Source organism: Orcinus orca, chromosome 11, assembly GCF_937001465.1.
Source record: "Orcinus orca chromosome 11, mOrcOrc1.1, whole genome shotgun sequence".
Classification (NCBI taxonomy): domain Eukaryota; kingdom Metazoa; phylum Chordata; class Mammalia; order Artiodactyla; family Delphinidae; genus Orcinus; species Orcinus orca.
This window is the reverse complement of record NC_064569.1, coordinates 94,280,375-94,301,995: the sequence shown is the minus strand read 5'-3', so window position 1 is coordinate 94,301,995 and position 21,621 is coordinate 94,280,375. Positions and strand designations below refer to the sequence as shown.

At 36.8% G+C, this 21,621-nt stretch overlaps 1 protein-coding gene across 1 annotated transcript in view; it reads left to right on the top strand.

Moving 5' to 3' along the window:
- Positions 1 to 477: 477 nt before the first annotated feature.
- The window catches only part of ENTHD1 (ENTH domain containing 1), an 80,090-nt gene continuing 58,946 nt past the window's right edge, over positions 478 to 21,621 (top strand). The window contains exons 1-2 of the mRNA XM_049693924.1: positions 478 to 495; positions 20,604 to 20,722. The gene's annotated coding sequence lies outside the window, so the exon portion shown is untranslated. The remainder of the gene's footprint in view (positions 496 to 20,603; positions 20,723 to 21,621) is intronic.

Sequence of the window (21,621 nt, the reverse complement as noted above, 5' to 3'; positions counted from 1 at the left end):
GGAACAGCAGGTGCAGACGCTCTGAAACGGGAGCAAGCTTGGCTCACTTCACTGTAAGCTTAGGAAATGAGTCCCTAAATTGCTACAGAACTAGCTCAACTCTGAGCCATTATTATGATCCATATAAGAAAATCTAGCTTATTGCTTTATAGTCACTGCTTTTAAAAAACCCAAAATGGTATTTCCCCACTTGATAACAGCTTCTTATTCACTAGGCTGAGCTCTGAATATCTTTTGACTATTTAAAAAAAAATCAATCTACTTGCAAATGAAGTTTTGCTACAATTAATTTTTTTTCATACCACAAACATGTACTGAGTACCTACTTACTATATGCCAGACACTGTTCTAGGCCTGGTAAGCAAACTGGGTGTATTTCTGCTCTCATAGAGGTTATATCTAGTGATGGGCTTTCAGTCTGTTTCAAAAACGGTGTTCAAAAAGAGTTTTGGTGAGTGAGAGCATCGTTGAAGTGCATCTGTAGTAAGATTTAAAGTGAGTAGTGAATGTTTGGATATAAAACTGTAGTAAGTTTGTTAAAAATCTGTTACATTATTTTAAATTTTCATTTATCCATTACTGTGTATAATACACATACATAGTAGACATATAGATGTGCGTGTTTGTGTTCAAAAAAGAGGAATTAGAGTAAGTAAGCTTGGCAGTACTAACCATATCCACGTAGGCATTTGAATCTGAAACTGTATTTTAAAAGAAGAAAGAAAACTGACAGTTTGGTTGGGTGGGGGGAAAATAAGAAAATTTACTAGGTGGGCATTATTAATGGGTTAGAAGAAGTAGCAAATGAAAATTTGGAGGTCGGTAGATCAGTTAAAGTTAGGTGCACCCACAAGTGACAGTATTAGGCCACAAAATTGGTAGTGGTGTAAACATAATAGGAATTTCGCTCTTCTAAAATAATCCAGAACTAGGTATTCTAGGATTGATATGGCTCTCCATGATGTTAGGGCTCTTTCTGTCTTGTTGCTCCACCAAACTCAGCATGTAGCTTCCACTTTAGGTGGAAGGTGGCTGCTTGACTCCAGCCATCACATCTGCCTTCTAGCCAGTAGGAAGGAGGAGGGGTTGAAAATATGAATGCCCTTTCCCTTTAAGGACATTAATGGGAAGTTGCCCGTGACATTTTGGCTTACATGCTACTGTTTAGCACTTAGTTTCATGGACGCTCCCAGCTTTAAGAGAGGCTGAGAAATGTAGTCTTTATACGAACCAACATGTGCCCAGATGAAAGAAAATCTATTGTTAAGGAAGAAGGAGAGAATAAATATAGGAGACAACAAATAGTCCCTACCATAGTAGGAAAGAATACAAGAAATGAATTAATCGTGGTAACGTATGGTTGTCAGATTAAAAGGCATAGAGAATATAAATTTTAATATGTAGAAAAATGTGGGCAGATAGTTGAGAGTACTCAGCACAGTTTATAAAGGACATAATGAACAGTATTTGGAAATTTCAATTTGATATGACTTGCAACTAGGATCCATTGTAGGCCTTGGAGAACAGAAGGGATGTTTAGCTTAGTCACAGAACTTAGCTTTCTTATTCCTGAAAACAGCTGTTGGTGGGAGATAATTCTTACTGCTTTGTGTAGACATGAAGGAGATACAAATTTGAGGGAAGCTTTATAAGAGACAGTTATTTCAATCCAGGTATCCAGGACCTGATCTAGGGTTATGGAAATGAGGGACAGGTAATGTTTAAAGACAGAATTTAGAAAGGAAATGGGTAGGTAGATGATGTATTGGAGAAGAAAGGGAGAAATTGAAAATGACTCTAACATTTGAGTTAGAGAAAATGGAGGCAAGTGATGGTATCATACAGGTAAATTTCCATCAGAAGGAATTTAAAGACTCCTCTAAATAATTTAGTTATAATGAAATGTAAAATTGAATGCATTGCTAGAAATCTGATACCCTGGCTTTAGGATCCAGAGCTGAAACAGCTGTGCCTCACTTCTTTGTGGTGAATTAGCAAGGGAAAAAAAGGTACTTTAGAGAAGGTGTTATACACACATCACTACTTCTACTTCTTTTTACCTGTTCCTGGTTGTTTCCCCCATGTTAATTAATTCTGGTAGATAGCTTGGGTAGTTTTTGTTTAAATGATTTTGTTGTTCGAAGGAAGAGATGAGCTGAAGGATAATTGCATCTTGATTGGTAAGGCAGAAAGCTATATAAAGCACAGTGGTAACTCAGCTTCTCTGAGCTGTAAGCATCAGACTTAGGTCCTTTCCTTAGAGGTAATAATTATAAAAACTATCACCAGAGACATTGCTTACAACTAGACCAGCAAAGCATGACCTCTGTGGATCATCCAATCTTCCATAAAGAGCTCTTTACTGGCATTATTCTTTGCAATGGAACTTTACCTGTATTAGAGAAGGATTACTCTGGCCTATGGTAAATGTAATAACATTCTACATCATGGAAGTATTTCCCTAAAAATGGTATATGATTCCTGTTGGACCAAAAGTTAAACTTCAAAGTAGTTGTCATACTTTTTTTAAAACTTTTTCATTGATTTTAATATCATATTAGTTGGAAAGGATACCTCACAGAGAGCAACATACACAATAAACTCATGGGAGAGGTTCAATAATGGTATGAGATAGAAACCTGTATTTCAATTAGTCTCTTTAATATTACTGATTGGAGGACAGCGCTGACCTCTTTTCATATCCGCTTAGCTTTCCCTTATTTTGAACCCCATGATGTGGCTGATCAACAGCTTCTACTGTGGCTAGAAGTGTAGACTCTGCCATTTTCTTGTTCATTGCTGTTGCATTTTGGCATTATTTTCAATCCGGCATCATTTCACTATGTGAATCTCTAAACCACTTGTCCATCGGTGAAGATTATTTCAGCTAAAACTAGATCATATAATCCATAATGTCCTTTAATCAAGCACATGCATATGATCCTCCATCTTAAAACAAAACCTTCTCTTGACCCCATATTCTTTTTTCAATTATTACCCCATTTCTCTGTGCCCCTTTTCATCTCAACTCTCAAAAAAAGCCTGCTATGCTCAATTTCTCTTTTTCTGTTCGTTCTTGAACCCAGCCAGGCTTGAGTTCTTACCATCCTACCAAAATAACATGTGTCAAGATCACCATCTTACTGGAGAAGTGTCACACAGCTGCTAATCAGTTGTCATACTTTTATAAGGAAAACACCAGTGTTGATATTACTTCCCACAGTGAACTTTGTACTTAGAGACTTGATGTAGAGTCGTACTTGGTTGCCTTATCACATACAGTCTCAATGGCAGGGCTTATGGTACAAATGGTGGTTGCTACTAAAACATTTACGTTGGTGAATGTTCAAGCAGTGATTTTTTTTTAATTTAAAAACAAATGTATAAAAAAGAAAATAATAATAACTTATACCCCTACCCACCCTAAACCAACTGCTGTTAACATCTTAGAATATTTGCTTCTAGTCTGCTTATTTTTCTTCTTTTGTTTTTGTTTCAGAAAAATCCCTCTTGTAAAAAAAAAAAAATACAGGCCCATTGTAAAGAATTAGTCACTTCCAATCCCATCACTGAGAAATAGCCATAATTAATATCAGATGAACATAAATTCTAGGCATCTTTCTATCCATTCATACGTATAGGTATAAAGATGAATAACTAGAAAGAAATTGTTTTTATAAAAATGGAATTGTACTAGATGCTAAGTTTCACTACAAATATTTCAGGTCTACTTCTGGCAATAACACTTACTAGGAGCTCCAAGAAACTCATTTATTGCACAACAATCAAAGACTAGAAATGATACACTGAGACATTTCTGGCCTCACCAGAGGTATGGGAAGTCCCTAAGGATCTCTTCTTCTAAAATTTTTAATTAATTAATTAAATTAAGTAAATGAAATAAGAACAGGACACGTGAGCTCAGGTGAAAGTGACTTGGAGCTGGTGCCTGTGGGACACTGCAGGTGACTGCAGAGGTTGAGTTGCTTAAGGGCAGTTATTAGTAGTTAAGAAAATGAATTTTGGGCCTGCCTCTAGCATTGGGAAGGAAAGCATGGGATTACTGTGCTGAACCCAGACCCTCAAGAGGGGGCTGAATTGATTCTGGGTAGTTCTCTCTGCAAGAAGAAAACGTGTTCAATTCACAAGTTAGGTCCATAGGATTCCCACCAATTAAAGTCAGGCAATGAGCTCACAATCTGTTTCACCAAACACAGGAGGAAGTAATTAGCAAAGAACATATCTAGCCCCCCACAGACTGTAGATATTAGAAAGGTTGAATACATAATGTAGAAGAACTATGTATTTAAATATTTAAATAAATAAAGGATGTAATCACAGTGTTGATAATGGGGGAGGCTATCCATGTGTGGAGCAGGAGGTATATGGGAAATGTCTGTACCTCCCTCTCAATTTCGTTCTAAACCTAAAACTGTTCTAAAAAATAAAATCTTTAAAAAAGAAATATACAAAAGCACAACTGTCAAAACCAGACTTGCACTTTTCTAAATTAATCCAATTATTCAAATGTCAGTTATGTCTCTCACAGCCTGGGTTCTTGGACTGAACTAAACTCTTAAGAATTAAAACTGTTTTACTTCAAAAAAAAAAAAGATTATTAGGAATGAATGTATGAATTTGAAAAATGGGTACTTACAGAAATGAGAAATACCATCGAAATAAAAAACTTAATTTAGTGAACTAGAGGATATATCCAATGTAAATAGAAAATATGAAAGCAATGTTTAGACATAGAGGATACATCTACAGAGGAATGACAATGACCATGCCAGTAAAAGTAAACTCTTCTCCTCCATTACAATGGAGGCCAAAGGACAGTGATACAATATATTCACAGTGCAGAGAGAAAATAACAGCCTATATTTGTGTACTCAGCAAAACTATCATTCAAGGCTGAGAGTGAAATAGTCATTCTCAGATAAGTACAAAAACTGAGAGTTTACCACCATGAGACCTATAATTAAAGAATATACTTCAAAGAGAAGGAAAATTATTCCAGAAGAATGGTTGGAGATGTAAGGGGGTGTGATTAACAAATAGTCAACATGTATATAAAATAAAATAAACACTTTCTGTGTAAAATAATAATGTCTAACTTTCGAGTTTAAAAAAAAGACAGCTAAAATAGTGGATAACCATGGGAGTGGGTCTACAGAATTATAGTATTCTAAGTTCCTTGTATATTTTGAGAAATGGGTAAGGATATTATTTGATGTTAAACATTTAAAGGTAAATGTGCATGATAAACTTTCAAGGGTAAATGCTAAAAGAAGAGAAGTAGAGTGTGTAAATTCCAAAGTAGCAAGAAAAAAATGGAATGAAAAATAGTTTTTAATTTTATAAAGGGTAAGAAGCGTAGATAAAGTGGGGCAAATGGAAATAAAAAAGTAAAATGGTAGAAATTAGTCCAAATATATTAATAATCACAATAAATATCAGTGGGTTAAATTCATCTGTTAAAAGGCAGAGATTATCAAATTGGGGGAAAATAAATCCAGATATATATATATGCTGCAAGCATAAGTTCACATAAAGGTTGAAAGCAAGTGGGTGGAAAAAGATAAACCAGGCATTATACTAAGGAAGCTAGTATAGCTACATTAATATCAGACAAAGTAGAATTTAAAGCCAAGAGCATTATTAATGAGAATGATAAAAGGTTTAATTCCCCAGGAAGACATAACATTTCTAAATGTGAATATAACCAATAAAATAACTTCAAAGCATATAAAGCAAAAATTGGTAGAACTACAGGAAGAAATGGAAACATCTACCATTATAGTAGATGATTTCAAAATCTCTCAATTTTTGATAAGTAAATAAAACATTTTTTAAAGTATGGATTTTATAATTGATTATATGTTATAAAGAAAGTCTTAACATTTCAAAGAATCTGTATCACACAGAGCACTTTTTCTAGCAAAAATGCAATTTAGTTTGAGTATTAAAAACGTAAATAAAAAATTTCCATACGTTTGAATGTGGAGGTATTCTATTTAGAATCAGGTAGAAGAAAAAGTTCCCATTCTCCTTCTGTTCAGTTTTATACTGGAGGTTCTAGCCATGACAATAAAACAAGTAAGTGAAATTTAAAACATAAGTATTGAAATGGAAGAAATAAATTTATTTGCAGATGAAAAGATTCTCATACAGAAAACTTGAAAAGATCTACAGACATATTAGAAATAATAAGAGAGTTTTAACAAAATGGCTGGCTGTAAGGTCAAAATAAATTGTTTATTGAAATAATCAAAAATATTAAGTATCAGTTGTCTCCAAATTGCATAAATTTAGTGGAGGGTTTCTCAAGCTTGGTACTGTTGACATTTTAAGTCAGATAATTCTTTGATGTGGGGACTGTCCTGTGCAGTGTAGGATGTTCAGCATTACCTCTGGCCTCTACCCACTAGATGCTATTAGCACACATCCCTTCCTCTTGTGAGAACCAGAAGTGTCTGCAGACATTGTCAAATGTCCCCTGGGGGCCAAAATTGCCCCCAGTTGAGAATCACTGATTCAGTGCATTTACAATCAAAGTCCCAAAGGATTCAAAAATTGAATTTGATCAGCTGATTCCAAAAATTTATCTGAAAGGATCAGAAGCTCAAGCATATCCAAAATGTTCCTGAAGAAGAATAAGGTGGAGAGCTTGCCTTTCTAGATAACAAGAATAGAGCAACAGTAATCATGGTAGTGTGGTATTGATGCAGGGATGGGTGCATGGCCAATGGAACAAACTATAGAGCCCTGAAAACAGACCTGGGCAACTATGTTATCTTAGTGTATGACAGAGGTGGCGTTTCACATTGGTGGGGAAAGGATGAACTGCTTAATAAATAATACCAGGGAAATTATTTATCCATATTGAAAAAAATGAAATTAGGTCTCTACCTCATATCATGCACAAGAACAAATCCTGGAGGAATTAAGAACTTAAAAGTGAAAAAATAAAACTTCAAAATGTTAGAAGAAAATATAGGAGAATATCTTTTTCACATTGGGATAGGGAAGAATTTCTTAAACATAACCAAAAATGATCAAACTATTTTAAAAAAAGTATTTATAACTTTGACTATTGTGGTAGGCAGAATTCTGTGAATAAACCCCAATGACCCTCACCTTTATTTAATGCCTTCCCCTTTGAATGTGAGCATAACCTGTGAAGTATGATGAATTATCACTCCCATGATTATGTTACATTATATGTCAAAAAGGGAGTATCCAGGTGGACTTAATTTAACCACATGAACCCTTTAAAGGCAGAGTTTTCTCGAGCTGGTGTTAGAAGAAGTCAGAGAGATTCCAAGAGTGAGAAGGATTTGATGCACCCTTACTGGCTTGAAGATGTAGTGATGAGGAATGTAAATGGTTTCTAGAAGCTGAGAGTGATCCCTGGTGCCACCCAGCAAGGAAATGGGAACCTCAGTCCTACAACCATGAGAAACTGAATTCTGCCAACCACCTGAATGCTCCTGGAAGTGTTTTCTTCCCCTGAGTCTCCAGATGAAAGTCCAGCTTGGCTGACACATTGATTTTGGCCTTGTGAGACTCAAAGCAGAGAACCCAGTCAAGCCTGCCTGGGCTTCTGACCTACAGAACTGTGACATAATAAATAGGTGTTGTTTTGAGCCACTAAGTTTGTGGTAATTTTTGGCAGCAATAGAAAACTAATAAAACTATATTAAATTTAAGAATTTTCTCCTCATCAAAAAACACTATATAAAAAAGTGAAAAACATAGTCACAAACTAGGAGAAAATTTTCTGACACGTATAACTCACAAGGATTAGTTTCCAGAATATATAAAGAATTCCTATAAAACAAGAAGAACAGGGCTTCCCTGGTGGTGCAGTGGTTGAGAGTCCGCCTGACGATGCAGGGGACGCGGGTTCGTGCCCCAGTCTGGGAAGATACCACATGCCGCGGAGCGGCTGGGCCCGTGAGCCATGGCCGCTCCGCAACGGGAGAGGCCACAACAGTGAGAGGCCCGCGTACCGCAAAAAACAAAAAACAAGAAAAACAACAAGAAGAACAGCCCATTTGAAAAATAGGAAGGAGATATGGAAAGCATTTCCTAAAAGAGAGGAGGAAATATGTAAGGCCAGGAAACATATTTTTTTAATGCTTAACGCTGTGATGTTATATAGTACCAACAAACAATTATAAAATGAAATATATGAAAACACACAATTTACAATAATTTCAAAAACCATCTAATGCCATATTGTGAGGAATTTCCTTCTGTTCCTTGTGCTACATTTTCTTCTACATTTGGAATCTCTTTTTTTTTTTTTTTTTTTTTTTTGGCATACCATCTCTCGCTCTCTTACTCCTCGTCTCTTTTCTTTTTTTCTACTGGAATGTATTTGTTTAGTTGCCAGGTCATTTCTTTACATCTGATGATGCTCAGGCAGCTCTGACTAGGCACTGTTTTGAAAGCAATAGAGAATCCTGGTTAAGCACTCAGGTTCTGGAGTCCTACTGCCTGGATTGGAATCCTGATTCAGATTGTGTGGATTGTATGACCTTGGACATGCTACTTAAAACTTCATGCTGCAATTTCATCTTCTGTAAAATGGGGATAATACAGCTCCTATTACAGAATTCTTGTAAGAAGTAAATGCGTTAATAGAGGTACTGTATAGCACAATAGACTCTGTTGGTTATTTGCTCAGGTGTGATTTCTTGACTCTTTGTACCATATCTGAGACCAGTTTGTTTTCTCCACCAAGTTGCGGTTTGTGGGCTATTTATTTTATCCACTTTTCTGGAGCACGGAGGAATGGGGGCCTTCATTAGGCCATATGCAACCTTGTTTAGAATATGGGACTTCCGAGTCTTTTGTACAAGATCCTGCTCATTCTATCAAGTTGGGAAATGTGCCCCATTCCCATCAGGTGGGGAGAGACCCTCAACTTCAGATCCTTCACCCAATTTAATGTGAAACTATGGCTTTCACTTTCATTTAAGTGTCAGCATCTTTATTTACTAACTCTGTTACACCTATTTTTTTTCTTTAGCTGTTTCCACCTCTTTTCAGTCATAAGGAAGGAAAATAGCATTGTCCATTCAGTTCCCTTTTTTTTCCAGATATGAGAATATTGATGAGAAATCTCAGAATCTTGTCAACTCATCGGTATCACCTTTGGGAGAGAGGGGATGTCCTAGATTTTGTTTCTTTCCTTGGCCACCAGTTATTTATTTTTTTCTTTTAAAATTACCTTTAGGTACATCTGTTTCCATGTCAGATTGCTACTGTAAATTTTTTGGATTAGCTTTTTTTTTTCTTTTTTCATCTTTATTGGAGTATAATCACTTTACAATGTTGTGTTAGTTTCTGCTGTACAACAAAGTGAATCAGTTATATGTATACATATATCCCAATATACCCTCCCTCCCACCCTCCCTATCCCACTGAGGGTAGTTGTGCACGAAGGCTCTTAAAAAAGAGGGCAAAATCCCTTGATAAAGCAGTTTTGATGGTTTCTAATATATTTTTTTAATAGATCTTTATTGGAGTATAATTGCTTCACAATACTGTGTTAGTTTCTGTTGCACAACAAAGCACATCAGCCATATGCATACACATGTCCCCATGTCCCCTCCCTCTTGAGCCTCCCTCTCATCCTCCCTATCCCACCTCTCTAGGTCGTCACAAAGCACCCAGCTGATCTCCCTGTGCTATGCAGCTGATTCCCCCAACTCTATTTTTCTTTCTCAGCATTGCTTTGGCTATTCAGAGTCTTTTGTGTTTCCATACGAATTGTAAAATTTTTTGTTCTAATTCTGTGAAGAATGCCGTTGGTAGCTTGATAGGGATTGCATTGAATCTGTAAATTGCTTTGGGTAGTATATTCATTTTCACAATATTAATTCTTCCAGCCCAAGAACATGATATATTTCTCCATCTGTTTATGTCATTTTTGATTTCTTTCATCAGTGTTTTATAGTTTTCTGAGTACCAGTCTTTTGCCTTCTTAGGCAGGTTTATTCCTAGGTATTTTATTCTTTTTGTTGCAGTGGTAAATGGGAGTGTTTCCTTAATTTCTCTTTCTGATTTTTTGTTGTTGGTGTATAGGAATGCCAGAGATTTCTGTGCATTAATTTTGTATCCTGCCGCCTTACCAAATTCATTGATTAGTTCTAGTAGTTTTCTGGTGGCATCTTTAGGATTTTCTATGTATAGTGTCATGTCATTGGCAAACAGTGACAGTTTTACTTCTTTTCCAATTGGTATTCCTTTTATTTCTTTTTCTTCTCTGATTGCTGTGGCTAGGACTTCCAAACTGTGTTGAATAAGAGTGGCAAGAGTGGACATCCTTGTATTGTTTCTGATCTTAGTGGAAATGCTTTCAGTTTTTCACCATTGAGTATGATGCTTGCTGTGGGTTTGTCATATATGGCCTTTATTATGTTGAGGTAGGTTCCCTCTATGCCCATTTTCTGGAGAGTTTTTATCATAAATGGGTGTTGAATTTTGTCAAAAGCTTTTTCTGCATCTCTTGAGATGATCATATGGTTTTTATTCCTTAATATGTTAATGTGGTGTATCACATTGATTAATTTGCATATATTGAAGAATCCTTGCACCCCTGGGATAAATCCCAGTTGATCATGGTGTATGATCCTTTTAATGTGCTGTTGGATTCTGTTTGCTAGTATTTTGTTCAGGATTTTTGCATCTATGTTCATCAGTAATATTGGCCTATAGTTTTCTTTTTTTGTGATATCTTTTTCTGGTTTTGGTATCAGGGTGATGGTGGCTTCGTAGAATGAATTTGGGGGTGTTTCTCCCTCTGCAATTTTATGGAAGAGTTTGAGAAGGATCAGTATTAGCTCTTCTCTAAATGTTTGATAGAGTTTGCCTGTGAAGCCATCTGGTCCGGGACTTTAGTTTGTTGGAAGATTTTTAATTACGGTTTCAATTTCATTACTTGTGATAGGTCTGTTTATATTTTCTAATTCTTCCTGGTTCAGTCTTGGAAAATTGTACCTTTCCAATAATTTGTCCATTTCTTCGTGGTTGTCCGTTTTATTGGCATACAGTTGTTTGTAGTAGTCTGTTATAATCCTTTGTATTTCTGCAGTGTCAGTTGTGGTTTCTCCTTTTTCATTTCTAATTTTATTGATTTGTGTCCTCTCCCTTTTTTTCTTGATGAGTCTGGCTAAGCTAAGGGTTTATCAATTTTGTTTATCTTCTCAAAGAATCAGCTTTTAGTTTTATTGATCTTTGCTATTGTTTTCATCGTTTCTATTTCATTTATTTCTGCTCTGATCTTTATGATTTCTTTCCTTCTACTGACTTAGGGTTTTCTTTGTTCTTCTTTCTCTAGTTGCTTTAAGTGTAGGGTTAGATTGTTTATTTGAGATTTTTCTTGTTTCTTGAGGTGAGATTGAATTGCTATAAACTCACTTCTTAGAACTGCTTTTGCTGCACCCCATAGGTTTTGGGCCGTCGTGTTTTCGTTGTCATGTGTTTCTAGGTATTTATAAATTTCTTCTTTGATTTCTTCAGTGATCTCTTGGTTATTTAGTAGCACACTGTTTAGCCTCCATGTATTTGTGTTTTTTACAGTTTTTTTCCTGTCACCAATTTCCAATCTCATAGCTTTGTGGTCAGAAAAGATGCTTGATACGATTTCAGTTTTCTTAAATTTTCTGAGACTTGATTCGTGACCCAAGACGTGATCTATCCTGGGGAATGTTTTGTGTGCACTTGAGAAGAAAGTGTATTCTGCCAGTTTTGGGTGGAATGTTCTGTAAATATCAATTAAATCTATCTGGTCTATTGTGTCATTTAAAGCTTGTGTTTCCTTATTTATTTTCTGTTTGGATGACCTGTCCATTGGTGTAAGTGGGGTGTTAAAGTCCCCTACTATTGTATTACTGTCAATTTCTCCTTTCATGGTTGTTAGCATTTGCCTTATGTATTGAGGTGCTCCTGTATTGGTACATAAACATTTATAATTGTTATATCTTCTTCTTGGATTGATCATTCGATCATTATGTAGTGTCCCTCCTTAACTTTTGTAACATTCTTTATTTTAAAGTCTATTTTATCTGATACGAGTATTGCTACTCCAGCTTTCTTTTGATTTCCATTTGCATGCAATATCTTTTTCCATCCCTTCACTTTCAGTCTGTATGTGTCCCTAGGTCTGAAGTGGGTGTCTTGTAGACAGCATATATATGGATCTTGTTTTTGTATCCATTCAGTCAGTCTGTGTCTTTTGGTAGAGGCATTTAATCCATTTACATTCAAGTTTATTATCGATATCTGTGTTCCTATTACCATTTTCTTAATTGTTTTGGGTTTGTTTTTGTGGGTCTTTTTCTCTTTTGTTTCCTGCCTAGAGAGTTTTCTTTAACATTTGTTGTAAAGCTGGTTTGGTGGTGCTGAATTCTCTTAGCTTCTGCTTGTCTCAAAAGCTTTTGACTTCTCCATCGTATCTGAATGAGATCCTTGCTGGGTAGAGTAATCTTGGTTGTAAGTTTTTCTCTTTCATCACTTTAAGTATATCCTGCCACTGCCTTCTGGCCTGTGGAGTTTCCACTGAAAAATCAGCTGGTAACCTTATGGGATTCCTTTGTATGTTATTTTTTGTTTTTCCCTTGCTGCTTTTAATATTTTTTCTTTGAATTTAATTTTTGTTAGTTTGATTAACATGTGTCTTGGTGTGTGTTTTCTAGGGTTTATCCTGTATGGGACTCTCTGTGCTTCCTGGACTTGGGTGACTATTTCCTTTCCCATGTAGGGAAGTTTTTGACTGTGATCTCTTCAAATATTTTCTCAGACCCTTTCTTTTCCTCTTCTTCTTCTGGGACCCCTGTAATTCGAATGTTGATGCGTTTAGTGTTGTCCCAGAGGTCTCTGGGATTGTCTTCAATTCTCTTCATTCTTTTTTCTTTATTCTGCTCCTTGGCAGTTATTTCCACCATTTTGTCTTCCAGCTCACTTATTTGTTCTTCTGCCTCCGTTATTCTATTATTGATTCCTTCTAGTGTATTTTTCATTTCAGTTATTGGGTTGTTCATCTCTGTTTGTTCTTTAGTTCTTCTAGATCTTTGTTAAACATTTCTTGTATTTTCTCAATCCGTGCCTCCATTCTATTTCCAAGATTCTGGATCATCTTTACTATCATTACTCTGAATTCTTTTTCAGGTAGATTGCCTATTTCCTCTTCATTTATTTGGTCTTATAGGTTTTTACCTTGCTCCTTCATCTGTGACATATTTTTTTGCTGTCTCTGTTTTTTTTTTTTTAATGAATGGGATTGTGTTCCTGTCTTACTGGTTGTTTGGCTCGAGGCTTCTAACACTGGAGTTTGTACGCTATTGGGTAGAGCTGGGTCTTGGTGCTGAGATGAGGAACTTCATGAGACCTCACTCCAATGAATATTCCCTGGGGTCTGAGGTTCTCTGTTAGTCCAGTGGTTCAGATTCAGAGCTCCCACTGCAACAGCTTTGGCCCAACCCCCAGCTCATGAACCAAGATCCCACAAGCCATGTGGGGCGGCAAAAAAAAAAAAAAATAAAGAACAATAACAAAGTAAAAAAATTAGACTAGGAAACTACCAGATATGTTAGAAAGAATATAAAAATAAAAATATAGATGAATCAACAACTGGAACGTACATCAGTACCACAATAGTAAAAAAGAGGAGGAGGGAAAAGAAAAAAAGGGGGGGAGGCCTTGACCGTGGAGGGCGGGGCCTAAGCAAGGGCAATATTTACGTGGTGGCTGGGGCCTATGCTTAGGACCCACAGGGCTGGAAAAGGCCCTGAGGGGTGTGGGAGGTGGGGCTTAGGCTCAAGGAACAGAAGGGGCTGAGGCGTGCCCCTCACCCCTGGTCTCAGAGGGCAGGGGACCTCACCTGGGAGCCCAGCAGGCTTCCTGGACTCGAGTGGGCAGGGCAATCGCCCTCCACTTCTCTCCCGTTCCTCCTGGAGGGCCCTCCCGCCTGCCTCTCCTGATCTCCCCAGCCTCAGGGGTGCCAACCCTGTCTGGCCTCCACTTCTCCTCCCCCCTGAGTCCCCCCCATGTCCTGCCGGTTCACTCTGGGGTTCCTCCCGTCTCCTTGGACGTCAGAGTTCCCCACCAGCGGCTGGCAGTCGCCCTAGTTGTGGGGAGATGCTAACTCTGCATCTTCCCACACTGCCATCTTGACTCTGCCTCTGGATTAGTTTTGACTTTTAAGAAAAACATCTCATGAAGTATTCAATATTTTGTGATGGAAACTCTGTATTGCAGCTTTACTCTGTTACCTTAACTCAGGAGTCAGCTACTGAATATTTAGACTTGCTTTTGTAGGGACTGTTCATTTCTTCTTGTCCCTGTAGCTGAGTATGTAATACAGTTGTGGGGTTTCCTGTTTACCATTATTATTGAGTAAGAACTACTGGCAGTGTCTCAAATTTTGTATGCTATTGTTAGCAAAATGCTGAAATAAAATTGCCTCAACTCCCTTTTTAAGATCTCCTGAAACATACGAAACGGCAGCCATAGAGAGTTTGGAGTGCTGAGGTCCTGCGAGACTAAGGCTTTCTTGCTCCTGGGCATCGTGGCCTGAGTCTCTCCTGACCCTATGTTGCTTCTTTGAGGGTCCGGCAAGCAGAGCCTGGCTCTGGGATGAGGCGCAGGGCGGGGTGGCCCCGGACGCAGCTGCAGCTGCTCAGCCACAGGCGTTCGGGTGCTCCCTGTGCACACACCGGCCTCCACAGCTGCGGCCCCTCCCTCCGCCCAGAGCCTCAGGGCATCAAGGGGGTGAGGAATGGCAGCAGAACCGGGGCTCAGATCCAGAGGAGGAAAGTGGCGCCGTCTGAGCTCAGGCCTGGGGGAGTGTGCCTTTCCCCTACTGCTTTCTCTCCGTGTACAACTCAGATTTTCACAACTGAAGACCTGATTTCTACACATACTCATCCACCCTTCATTTTTCCCAGAATAATATGACTCAAGAAAGAGGTTATACTTTCAAAGGAACTTTTAATTACCGTTATTAGGAAGTTTGTCATTAGGCCAGTGTCCATGAGGAGATTTTTAGCTCATGGAATGTGTTTTCCGGCAAAGATCCAGTTAGAAAATAAAATGCTACTTTGCAAAAACAAAAACAAACAAACAAACAAAAAGATCTCCTGAAACAAAAGTTTGTCCTTTCTCATTATTTATTAGCTACCTATTTCCAATTTAATTTAAAAAATCTACTTAAACATCTCTGCTTTCTTATTCTTTATCCTTTCTCTGTTTTCATTTTTTTAAAAAAACATGCTTTTCCCCACTAATTTCAAAATTCACCTTTCAAAAAAGATTTATCATACTCGCATCCTATCTCCTGTGCCTCTGAAGTATTTGTCATGAGTAAATAGGAGCAGAGTAATAAAGCGGAATAATGGAGGTGCCGTAGGTAGTGGATGCTGTGGCGTTTCCCACATGCCCACTTCAAGATCAAGGCAATTATTCCCTCGGCAGCTGGGAGACTTGGTGCCCGAGGGGTCTCAGCTGAGTTCTTCTCTTCAAATTCCCAACAGCTAAAGAAAGCCTCTTTCCCTAAGATCATGCCCTGTCCCTGAGAGAACCTACTTTCAATGACTTATGGAAGTGGGCCGTCCCCTTTGCTTCAAGGCAGGACAACGGTGAAGAGCCATTCCAGCCCCAGAGCTCCTAGTAGGATTGGCTGAGGCCTCTGCTGCAAACGCATCCCAGCTGAATTTCTCCCTTGGCCCAGTCCTGCCTCCCTCCCTACTCCCAGATGTGGTTTCTGAGAGTACTCCCTAATGAATCCCCTCGTACAAATCTGGGTCTCGGAGTCTGTTTCCTGGGGAATCCAACCTACAACAATGGCTTTGCCTCAAGATTTATGATATAGGACAAAGATACGTACATAAATGAGGAGAGAATTATAAAGCAAATGGGACAAAATGTTAACAATTGGTGGATCTGGATGAGAATTCTTTGTGCTATTCTTGCATCTTTTCTGTAAGTTTGCTCCAAGATAATGAAATTGTTAAGGTTCTAAACTCATGATTCTGCAAAAGTTAAATATAAACTTAATCACTCTGAGGCTTTGAAATCTTATCAGTTCTTCATTAGCCCATGAATGTTTTCTATGATAGATATACTTGTTCATTTTTAAAAGTTAATTTTGTTAGGTAAATGACTTAGTTTACTTCAATTACACCTAAAAGGACACTGTCAATACATAGCAACAATGTCTAGTAGATGCTAAATAATACATAGAACAGTTTGGGTATTTATGGAGGGTTTCAACTCCAAAATGTGCTGTCACATTGTTAATGTCTGATAGTTTGAACGTCAGTTTGGTATCTCATCTGAGAAATATCAAAGGGTTCACCAGTTCTGCTTTGTGGTATTATCTAGTGATACAGGCTCAATGAGATCTATAGCTTCTCTCCAGATAGCTTCTGCCAAGTACCTACAGCCGTGGTATCTAAGCACTCATCTTCGAATGACTCAATAGCATCGTTTCCTGCAGCATCTTCGCTTTTTCCTTTGAGGTTTCTCATTCACATACTAGTACTCCTTGACTGTGACTTCACAGTCTTGATTGATAAATAGCTTGTGATATACAGGGTACTTCATTTCCACTAAGGAACTAAATGTGTGAAGTGTGTTCTCCCCCTCCACTTGCTTGTGAAAACCCAGAAAGCAATGTTGTGTAATCACCTAATTTAATTAAGCACACCTCACTTCCAGTGATGTGCTGATGCTAAAGTAAATTTCTAAATGAATTTCTGTACACTCAGTATATTCTAACTGCCTTCCTTCTTGCTCCATAAGATAATTTATTATAGGCTTAAAACATTTTAGCTATTCTAGGCTAAAATGCATCTCCAAATATGCAAGATATTTTTTTCTTTCACAATCCTTACTATTCTTCAGTTTTCCTCACACTTTACTTCACAATTGACTTCCTGAAATTTTTATTAATCTACTTCTGTGATGTCTAAAACTTAAGTCCATATCATTTCAAGGATAATTTGTTGCTGAATGCTCAAAGAGTGATAATAAAGATAGTTCCTCATTAAATCACTTGAAAGTACATAGATGATCTAAGCCTCAAACTACTGCTGTTTGCCGGTATTACTTATAAAATCTCCAAGTCCAAAATAAGCTCACTTTAATTATTCATTTTCATGTGAAGTTACAAGAAAATGAAAAGTTAGAGCCATAAATGCAAAGTTCTTATTCTTCAGCATCTTTGTCTTATATCATACTTGCTCCTTTTGCCCATGTAGTTCCTTCTGCTTGGAATAATTTCTCCCTCTGTATTTATCAGGATCCTAGCCATCCTTCAAAGCCTTCTTCACATTTTACTTCCTGTTTGAGGCTCTTTCTGATTACTCTGGTACACATTGATTTTTTTTCCTCCTTAGAATTTCTATTCCTAAAGTTAGTTATTTTAAGAAAGTTTGACCTATAATTGTTCTCTTCTAATTTTTTCCCATAAGTCTCTGTATGTTAGACTTATCTCACTAGTCAGGCTATAAACTTTTTGAAGGCAAGGACCAGGCTATTTTTCTTGTATAATTCCTAAAATGATTTTGAAAAATTATATGCCTCCTAATATGTTTTTAACTGACGTGTGAAATTTTGTCTTAAGTATAGTAAATGCAAAGGATATAATTCAAAATATTGACATTAAAGACAAAAGAAAAGAAAACAAGCAAAACTTTCATGAGTCTTTTAAGAGCATCTAAAGGAATATAAATACTATTGTGATTCATATCTGTAGTCATTCATTTGAAACAATACATGGTCTTCTTTAATTATTGGACATTGTACATCATTCCCTTTTCTCCTTGAAGTCATGTATCTATTCCACATCCCTCACAGAATTTTATCCTGATAGAAAGTATGTTTATGCTTGTAAGTTGTCTCTACATAAAATATGTATATAAATTGAAATTATTTTTCTAAATTGTCTGTGACAAGAGGCTTTAAGTGGCAAAGTAGTTCTTCTAGATTGACTTACTGTTACAATTATTTTTAGTACAAAGTCGATCAAAACCACATAAATGGGGGCTTCCCTTGTGGCACAGTGGTTAAGAATCTGCCTGCCAATGCAGGGGATATGGGTTCGAGCCCTGGTCCGGGAAGATCCCACATGCCACGGAGCAACTAAGCCCGTGCACCACAACTACTGAGCCTGTGCTCTAGAGCCCGCATGCCACAACTACGGAGCCCATGTGCCACAACTATTGAAGCCTGCTCGCCTAGAGCCCATGCTCCGCAACAAGAGAAGCCACCGCAATGAGATGCCCGTGCACCGCAACGAAGAGTAGCCCCCGCTTGATGCAACTAAAGAAAGCCCGTGCGCAGCAACGAAGACCCAATGCAGCCAAAAATAAATAAATAAATAAAAATTTAAAAAAAGAAACAACCACATAAATGTGGTTAAGTACTTATTAAACATAAAGAATAAAATTTTATTGGAAAGACATATTTTTTATGAGCTACATGGAACTGTTCATTTACCCATATATGAATATTACTTATTCCTTGAAATAAACAGGGTTTAGCATAAATTCTGTTTCTGTTTTACATTTTCAGAGATGTAAATGCTGAGAAGATTTGTTCACCTAGAATTGGGTGGGGAATAGAAGGTGTTTTATTATAGCAATGTCAATTAATTTTATGAATTCTTTCCAAATAATATGCCAAAAATTATATAGTGATTTATTATAAAAATGTTTTTCATCTCTTGTCAACTGTTAACTTGATTAGATCTTTCTTTAATGTTGTTGAAAGCAAAGGATTGGAAACACCCCACTTAGAAAAAGATTTGTTCAACAGTCATTGGGAGCAATTTATGTTCTCAATTTCTGGAAATAATACCAAAAACCTTTTGCTAAAATTTATCAAATGACTATTAATTATTTTGGTTACATTTTAATTTAACCCAATATACTCAGAATGTGTGGGAAAAATAAAAACACTAATTGCAGTGTACCCGTCAATACAAAATTTTTTGAGAAAGTGATTTTATTGTGTCATATGCTTTAAATGAATTTTCATCAAGTCTTCAGAACTGCAGATTTGTTTCATTCAATTATTGGAGAATATTTACCATATTTACCTAGTTGTCAAAGTCGGCCCTCATTGTGAAAACAACCAGTAGAATCAGATTTAAAGTTTCTTTCAGAAAACATCTAACATTATTTAAATAAACATGTAACCAGACATCACTCTGGTTGTATTCACACTCCTTAGTTTTCTTAAGATAAATAGCTAAGGCATGAAGACTTGCCCTAAGTGTGTTGCGTTGGTGAAATAAGGTGCCCCTGCCTCTGATGCTTTCTGTGCTCTTCTGTCATGGGACTCTTACTCAGGAACGATGCATTCTTCGACAGTACTGAGGAATGAAAAGCACAAGGACATTAGATGAGACTTATCAACTGTCCTGCTCCTCCACACTATGATATATCTGAGTACCACACATCCTGGTGTGGACCAAAAGAACTGTTGCTTGTGCCATGCTTTGCGATTAAAAGAAATATGTATAAGACAGGACAAACTTTGAAGCTCTACTTTGGGTTTTTCATGCCTTGATTAAAGGAAGCTTCCCTATACCAGTCGTTTTTACTATTGTTTGGTGCCTTAGAGACAATTATGCTTGTATCTTAAGGGAAGATGCACCATAATAATATGGGTAAAGAAAATGTCTTTCTTTGTAAAGTCGGAGAAAATTGATTATGAAAGGGAAAGGGGAAAGAACCAGCCAGATGCTTCTACACAGTTGCATTCTCAGGCAGATCAGTTTTTGGTAAGAATATATACAGAACTTGTGCATCTGGAAATTGAGTCCTTTAAAGCTATCTATGCCCATAAAGCTATCTATGTACTTAGACTTGGGAAGTCTTCAGGTACCCCCAGAGGTGTGCATATACCAGTTTGAAGATAGATTTCTTATGCTTTTTGTGGTCCCCAATAATATGCTGAAATATAGTTGCTGCTAATACTTTTGTTTACATAGTAATTAACATAGGAAGGAAAGTGATATTAAGACTACAAAAACATTAAATTCAGCAAATATATATAAACAGATACATCAGCTTATCTTCATTGGCATTTCTTTTTTAAATTTTTAAATTTTGTTTCAATTTTCTTTTTATAAAATAATCTATACATTTCTGACTAATTTTGCCTAGAACACATGAAATTCACACTGCAGGAATAAAGTTCTTTTAAATATTATTAGAATAATTATAATTGTCATTCCTGCTTTGCTAAAATTTCATTTGAGTAATTTGCATTTTCAAACTCTATTTTCTACACTATATTATACTTTATTTTAAAAAATGTTTCAAATAATAAAACTTAAAATTGAATCATTGATGGGAGAAAGGGCTAGAATTGAATTTGTATTTTTAAAATCTGTCCGAACTCGTCAATTATGATAAAGGGATATATTAAATGATTAATAGTCATAGGTAACCATTGGCACATGATGTATATTTTGTAGACAAAATGGATCTTCAGAAGTGATTAACTTAAAAATTGTGAGCTGATGTGAAAACATTACTATTTCCTGTCAAAGTAAAATCTTAGCTTTATGTTGTTGACAGAAAACACTTCCAAGGCAGGATTGAAACAAGAGCAGTGTCAAGACACTCAGTTGCCTAGCAGAAGTGTGTCGTCCCAGGAAATACTACCCCTCAAGATTAATGCTTGGAAATCAGCAGAGGTAAGTCATTATAGTAGTTTCCTATGGCTGCTCTAACAAATTACCACAAACTTAGTGCCTTAAATCAACACAAATGTAGTATTTTAGAGTTCTATGTGTTAGAAGTCTGACCCAGGTCTCACTGTCCCGGAATCAAGGTGTCTGCAAGACTGTATTCCCTTCTGGAGGCCCTATGGGAGAGTTTGTTTTCTTGCTTTTTCCAGCTTCATGTGTTCTAAAAGAAACTGTGCTTGTCTTTTAACTTTGTTTTTGATGTCTTCTGTTACACAGAATTTTAAATAAGAATAAGGTTAAATTAAAGTTTTCCTTTACAGTTCATGCTTTTTAAAATCTTATTTAAGAAATTCTTTTTTTTAATCCTAATATAATAAAGGTGTCTTATTTTTTCTTCCAATGTTCAAATTTTATGCCCTCTAGAATTTTACTATATAGTGTAATATAGGGGTCTTATTTATCCCCCTGTGGATAAGCAATATTTAATTTTTTGAACAGTCCATCTTACTCTACGCATTTAAAAAAGGTTTTTATTGCGAAATAATTATAGACTTATAGGATGTTGCAGAAACAGTACAGAGTCCCATGTACCCTTCACCCAGCTTTCCTCTGTGTTGACTTCTATATAGCTATAGTAGTACAATATCAAAATCAGGAAATAAACATTGGCATGTTATGCTAACTAGACTACAGACCTTATTCAGTTTTCAAATTTTCAATTCAGTATTCATTTTTTTAACCTGCATTGTGTGTGTATGTGTTCTATGTAATTCATCCTAAGTATAGATTCCTATAACCAGCACCAAAATCAAGATACAGAACTGTTCTATCACTGCAAAAGAAGTTCCTCATGCTATTCACCCCATCCCACTCCTCCCAACCCCGTATATGGGCAACCACTAATC